The sequence below is a fragment of the Pteropus alecto genome, unplaced genomic scaffold, assembly GCF_000325575.1.
Source record: "Pteropus alecto unplaced genomic scaffold, ASM32557v1 scaffold13, whole genome shotgun sequence".
NCBI classification, from domain to species: domain Eukaryota; kingdom Metazoa; phylum Chordata; class Mammalia; order Chiroptera; family Pteropodidae; genus Pteropus; species Pteropus alecto.
The window spans coordinates 10493008-10500536 of NW_006434373.1; positions in this window are offsets into that span (position 1 = coordinate 10493008).

Sequence of the window (7529 nt, forward strand, 5' to 3'; positions counted from 1 at the left end):
TTTTTTTGGTCTCAGACCTGGAGCTAGGGTCTTGGTTAATTTGCATGTTTTTTGTTAAGGATAATGAAGAAGAATTAGAACAGAATTGCTGGGGTGGGGTGGGGGTTGGGGGAGAATAAGAATAAGAAAGACTTCAACTGCCCACCTGCTTTCACTTCTGGTGGAACTCCTGAACTAGAGGGGCCTTATGGACACCTCCAGGATTACCCTCTTAGCCTGTCGCTAACACAGTGATGTCACTTACTACGGACACGTAATAGAAACTCAAATAAATATCTGCTGGAGTAATGAACGAATGAATATATTTTATGTAGGTCTGCCATATGTTAACCTACTATCTGATAGTAACTCTATAGCTTTAATCATTGCATCTCAGTCCCTTGGTTTAAAAAAAAAAAGGTTTGCATCTGTGATCCCAGGTCTTGGCTTTATTAGGGTCGTAGAGGAGTGGCCAACCAGAGGTCTTTTAGCTCAAGGCAAATAATTGAGATCAAAGCTTCTTGGATCTCTCAGGGGAGGTCCCGGCCTGAGAGGACCAGGCCCTCAAGTCAGAAGGACTGGAGGGCACCCTTTCCCTCTGTGACCTGCAAGCACGCCATCCCTGATGGGGAAAAGGGAGAAGGAAACAGATTAGGGGCAGCAAGAAAGGTGAGAGAAGTGCTGTTTTGGGGGGAAATAGGGCAAGAGCAAGTGTTTACAAAGATAGTTCAAAGCCTTCTGAGCCCCCAGCTGAGGCTTCTGACTAGAAAAAGCCCTTACTCAGCGTGGATTCTCTTGCTCTCTTGAAGCCATCAGAGATGATGGCTAAGCTCGCTCCTGCCTTTGTGGGACCGTGGGACTCACTCAGATGAGTTGTTGTTTTATATCCCATTGCCTCCATTTTTATAAAACGATACAATAAAGCTCTATGGTTCAGGTATTTGAGATCTTCAGATGACACTGGGACAAATATTGCTTTTTGCCTATATGTTTTAAATATATGTAAGAAAAATAAATTAGCAGAATATTAGTCATGAAGCATGATGCTGCCACTTAAGAGATCGAACTTTCAAGTAAAATTTATAGGAGGGCAACCATTCATGCAAATGTACCTTATTTTAAAAATTAAATGCAAAACATTTCAAGGCTACAGCTATTCCAGCCTCTTCTGTGATCAGGAATGTGAATGTGTATAAAATTAGAAAGCATGTCATGTGGGAGGAATCAATCAACTATTATACAATTCAGGTGCCCAAAACATAATTATGGAAACTTGTTTTAAGTAAGTTTGCTTTCTAAAGTATAAAGCACGCCCAGGAGTTCCCAAATCATGTTATAATTTTGTATCTTAGACTTCTAATGTAAAAGCCACATTTACTCTCTCAGGGTTTTATTTGGTTGTTTCACTTTTTAATCTGCAAAATGACAGTTCAGACTGGAGTCTGATTTAATGCGTCTCAATGGGGCCCAGGCTTTGGTGTTTACTTAATGCACAGGTAATTCTAATATGTAGCCAGGATCCAGAACCATTGGCCTAGATGATCTCTAAAGTCCTTTGGCACCAAAATGCTGTGATTTCTATAATTTAAAATTTTAAATCAAAGTAAATAAGAAAATCAGATTCACCTCACAGAGAATTCTGTTTAAAAACATCTTCCTAAATTCAGAGGTTTCAGAATCCTAAAATGAAACTTACTTCACAAGTGACCCAAACCCTATGAAGTATTTTGGGCCAATCTTATGAATTTGGAAAATTTATGTTTGCCCACATTTCAATATTCCTAAACAAGTTTTAAGTCAATTACCAAAAAAAAAAATTTTTTTTCACTTTTGAGAGTCAAAAATATGGTCAAAGTTTTTGAATTCTAGGCGGAAATCAAAAGGATCAAATGAAAATGTTTATGTGTAGATAGATGAGAAATGAAGATATTGAATCTTTGCTATTAGCTTGGGATGACAACTCCGCGCGCGCGCGCGTGCGTGCGTGCGTGTGTGTGTGTGTGTGTGTATATACACATGAGCCTCTGCTGGGGTCCAGGAGGAGCAACTAATGTTGCAGGGAGGACCTCACAGAAACTATAGGGACAGAGGGTGGCAGACTGCAGGCAGCCATAGGGCCAGCGTGCTACTGATTTCAAGGCAATGTCCACCTAGGACCATTTCTTGAAGACTATGTCCCCAGAACCATCGAGTTTTTAAAAAGTAGTTCAACTGGAGATGGTTTTTATTTTCTTGTTATGAAACCTAGGTGTCCATACTAAGGACTCAAATGACTACATTCTGTTTCTACTCAGGAAGAATAACTGTGACAAAGAGATGCTGAGGTTGTAACCTCTCTGTAAATAAGTCAGGGAATAGAAATATTTATGTTTGGTATTTAGATTAGAAATACAAGTGAAAGAAGTAACATTACCATCAGAAATGTGCATTTCTAAATATATTCATTTGAAAGTTTTAAAAAAAAGTCAAGCACATGCCCTGGGGCTTCTTGGAGTATGTACAAAATACAATAATTAAATTAAGTCCAGCAGTTAAAATTCCTCATAAAAAGAAAAAGCTGGAGCGCTTCCCAATGGGGAATGCTTGACTTAAAAGAAAGGTTTTACTCTGTGGCCTGAAGGTCAACAAACTGGGACTCTGTGGGAATGTATAAAATTTCTTAAAGCGGTTCTTAGTCTTTGTTTTGTTGAAAGAAAATAAAAGAGTAAAAGGGGATAAGGTTTGAAAATTCAAAAAATGAAGGTGCAGTCCTAAAATCATCACGATTTTTATAAACGCAGCACCGGAGGCTATGAAAACATGCTCTTTTCGGAGTAGTAATCTAACACATATGCTCTTTGAGAAAGAAGGAAAAGGGCCAATGGCGCCATTTGAACGAACCATTTTAAATGTGCTCATTTTCAGAGGTAGTGCATGCAAATTTTGCTACTAATTTTGAAAATATTTACCTTAAATATGCTCATAAATATTTTCACAATTTAAAATTCCTTAGATGACACATTGGTCTTTTTAAAAAGTTTTTTTATGAAGCAAGTTTGTAAAAAGTGATTTTTTTTTTTTTTTGCGGTCATAGCCTCAGTAATCTAAAATGGAATATTTATCATGATTTGAAAATATCTGTTTTTATAAATAACCATTTGTTGTTGTCTTTCTGGTAATGTACACTGCCCACCCCCAAAAAGGAATAAGGTTAAGAACAGGATAGAAATGAAATGTTATATCCTTAAACTTCACTATTTATAAGCATCATTCTGGGCCCCCCATGTGAATTTCAGGCTGTACACGCAAATAATTTCTACCAAAACTTGAAGAATCAATACCAGTTCACCAGATCCTCATCTTTATCACTTAAACAGACTCTAACTGTTGGCTCTGCGTTAAGACAGCATGATCAAATGTAGGACAGTAGGAATAGCAGCTTTGGCAGCAATATTTAATTTACTGAATAATTAGCAGCCTCATTGACATTTCTACTTTGATTCCCAAAGTACAATATGAGTGGTCCTCTGCACTCAGGCTCTTTACGGTAAAATGGGCTAATAAACTTCCTGTGCCAAGTTCACAGTAAACGAAGGACTGTGGAGCATCGCAAGCCGCTCACCACTGAAGACAGCAGATTTACTTCCAAAACATGGACACAGAATTAGAAAACAGATTTTTTTTTTTACAGAAAAAACTACAGAATTTAAGGGAAAAAATGTATTTTATTTCTTACATTTGTTAATTTTGCTTTTGGAATCGTGAGAAGAGGAAGAAAGGTAAAATAAGAAGCAGGAAAAGGGAAGTGGAAGCAAACAGCAGTAAGACAGAGGGAAGAGACAGAATGAGCGATGACACACACAATGATGAGGGCCATAGAGGATCGGCCCGCAGGAGTGAGACCTGAGCCAAGATGAGGCCCAGAGAGGAACACAGCTTGGTGAGTGCACCCTCTGTCTCTGAGGTCTACATCCTGCTCCTTCATCTCTCCACTGAGACTCCTTTCCTTAGACCACCCAAGACATTCTCCAGCCATTTAGAGCAGTCCCCAGTGGACCATCCTGCAGAACGTGTGAGGGACTGTTCAGTCTGGGAGGGGATTGGGGTCTACTGGACCCAGGGGGCCACGAAGGCCTACTGTGAGGTGGTATTTACCTGGCGGCAGAGCTTCCTGGCTGTTTGATGACTAGTTTGAATTGTGATGAGCTCAAATATCTTTGCCGGGGTCAGGCACTGTCTCTGAGGGAGGCAGCTGTTGAAAAGATGTTCAGCTATTTTCTTGTTTTTTCAAAAACTCACTTAGAGCTTCCTTAGTGGGGAACTTAATATAAAACCATAAATCTGAGGCATTCTTGGAGGGGAGCTGTGTGGTTTAGTGGTTTAATTTTGAGACTTTAGTTGTAGTCCTGGTTTTGCCAGCTGTGTGACCTTGAGCAAGTCCACTAAAAGGGCCAATATTCGCAGTACTCCGGAAGACACACTCACTGTATTTTTTCTATGTGAATGGAGCCCCCTTCAGCCAGCAATTGGTACTTGCATAATCCTCCAGAGCTTCAGTGTCTTCATCTACAAAATCAGGGGAGTGGACAAAATAACAACATGAATGTCTAGTCACAGCTTCATACTGAGAGAAATTTCCATAGTCCACGAATGGGCGTAGGGGATTCCAAACAACAAGAGAGCCACAAAGCTCCCCTGGAATGCACATGGCTGTTGGAGTGTGTGCAGCCTCAAATATGTGTTTTCCTGTGAGAACATTCCTTTATTTAACAGTAAAAGTAAATGAGAAAAGGGGGTTCGTGTAACAGAAATTCACTCTCCAGCCAGCTTTGCTGCAGTGGGATTCTCATCCCGGACTGCAGCAGAGGTTTAACACCTGGATGGAAATAATTCAAACTTTACTGAATCCTTGCTATGCACCAAGCATGACGCTAGGTGCTTTAAAAAAAAAAAAAAGTGCTATATTTAGTTATAGTTTTTTTATTTATCTTTATTTGACATTCATTCTTTTTCGAAGATTGTTTTTAAATTGTAGTAAAATATACATAACGAATTTACCGGATGCAGGCTGCCCTGGGAAGGGTGAGACCTTGGGCGAGGCAGCTGTCTGCAGCTGAAGCGGATGCACTACCCCAGCGGGCAAGGGGGACTCTCAAAGGGGAACTTGAGTGGTAAATTTCTGTGCCTCCTGCCTCCTCATAGAAACTCTGTTAGGTAATATTCTTATAGTTGAAGAAACTGATGCTCAGAGAGAATAAATGATTTGTCTGGATGTAACACAACCCATTAATCATAAAGCACGATAGAGTAAAGACTCAGTTCCTAATTTTAATGAACACACTTTTAGCGAGCTCTTGCTGGGGGTGAGAGATGAGAAGGAAAAGGATCCAGAGTTACATGGCAATTCTCAATATTCAAGCATCCACACTATTTTGGGAACACACGCACAAAAAGTACTAAAACAGAAATCCGATCCAATGCAATGGAAGGACTAGGCGAAGGCCAGCAAATTGTGTCTGGGGAGTTAGGGAGAACTCACAGCAGTGGCCTTCAAGTTATGTCTTGAAGAACGTTTAGGAGTTTGCTGGTATGACGAAGAGGGAGAGTGTACAGCTTGTGCAAAGGCTTTTGCAAAGGACTGTCAGGCGCTGCAGCCAGGCACAGTCTGGCTTCATGGTGGCTGGGGCCCCTTGAGAGAGGCAAAGTGTCATTGGTGTGGAAATGCCAGTGGGGCTCCGGTGACCAGAGCTCCCTCAAGCCAGACTGGAAGAAGCATCATAGAGCTCCTCTGGAAGATGCTGCAGGAATTCCAGTCCCTGGAAATCGATGAAGGGAATGGATATCCTCCTTCCCTCTTTTGGGAGTTTGTGTTATTAACAAGTTTTCCCAGAGAATCTAAGCCAGAGTTCATGTTGACTTTTATATTCTTCCTTCCATGAAACTCAAAAGAGCCCATTAAAAAAAAAATTAAGCCAGATGTCTCGAGTGTGTAGTCTTCTGAAGGAACTCTCTACCACAAATTTATCTGAAATGGAATGTTCATTTTTCTCTGGATTCTTTTAGTGTGTCTGAATAACTAAGGCAATTTGATTCATTATTTAAAAGCAAAACAAAACCCAGCCAAACCAGCTATTTGGCATTATGTGGAACAAAAAATCTTGTTCCTTTTCATTGAATTTCTCCCCTTTAGCTAGACATTTTAACATCACTTGATAATCAGTGTTTGGTGTCTCCTGTTTTTCGCAAGATCTTGCTTTCAGTATATCAACTCTCTTATATATGTAATGAAGGGAATCTCTAAAGTTCCTTCCAGGGCTTAGACTAATCTCTGGGGCCATGTCCAGTTTTCTACATTTTTACATGTTGCACACACAGTATGAGAGAAATTGATTTTGACCAATGGAGATGTCTGGCAGGATTTCCCCTCTGTGTATAGTTAGACACAGGTGACTTGAGAGTGAGTTTTCTACTCTTCCTGGTAATAGAAAGCTTTGTCTTTGACTTATGGTCCAGCAGTTCTCTGGAAGTGTAGTGTCCTCTGCCCTTCCTAAATGGGTTGATTCCTGAACGAGAGAGCTCATATTGGAGAAAAGCACCTCGCGTTGGCCAAATTCTGCCCTAAGCCCGAGCACAGCTTTGCAGTTTCCTTTGTAAGGCCAAGGAGAGAACCCGCCAGGATCCGAGAGAGTGTTTGTTCCCTTAGCAAAGCTGACAGGCTGTTTACAAACATACAGAAGGGCTGACTTCACTCCTCAGACCTCAGGCAGGACTCTGGCTTCAAGACTGCAGCCTGGCGGGGCTCCTATGGACCAGAAGAAGAGGGGAGAAGACGACGAAATAGGTGAAAAAAGTGGCTGGTTTTCAAAGCATATGGTGTGTAGTTTATCAAATGTGTTAAATTCTTAATTCGCACCTCTTGTTGTTATCAGTACTGTAGCCAATGGCACTTCTTTTGGTTTTGGCATCTGACATTTTACGCCTTTGCTCCTCCTTAGACTTCACACAAGGGTATCTTAATTCTAAAAGTGCATCCGGAACCAGTCCTACAGTTCCATACTAGTTGCCTGGCACCCAGTTGGGCTCAACAGATGTTTGTTGACTGAATAAATGAATGAATGAAGTGATTTTCTCCAAAAAGTTCAGAGAAATCTTTACTTTCTGCAAGATTTTTTTTCCTAGGGATCATCACTTAAAGTATCTCTATGGATTTTAAAGGAAAATCAGCAAAGTTAATTTTAGAATTTTTTTTTTTTTAAAGACATTCAACTAAAAGCTACCTGGAATGGAATAAATAATTTTTCTCTTGATTCCAATACCATGTTTGAATTAAGTGGACAATTCAACTCAATGAATGGAAAAGGAAGGGGACCCCGATCCTCCGCAAGTGCCTCCCGGCATGGATCCCATGGATCCGGCTCTAAGCCCGGCAGGGTAAAGGCGCTGGGCTCTTGTCAGGGAGACCAGGACCGGGGAGATGCTCCTGTCGATTACACGGCCCCTAGGTCCTCGTCCTTGCGCCGGACGCAGGCGCCGGCTTCGGGGCTGCAGGGACACGGGGGCCGCGGGTCCCC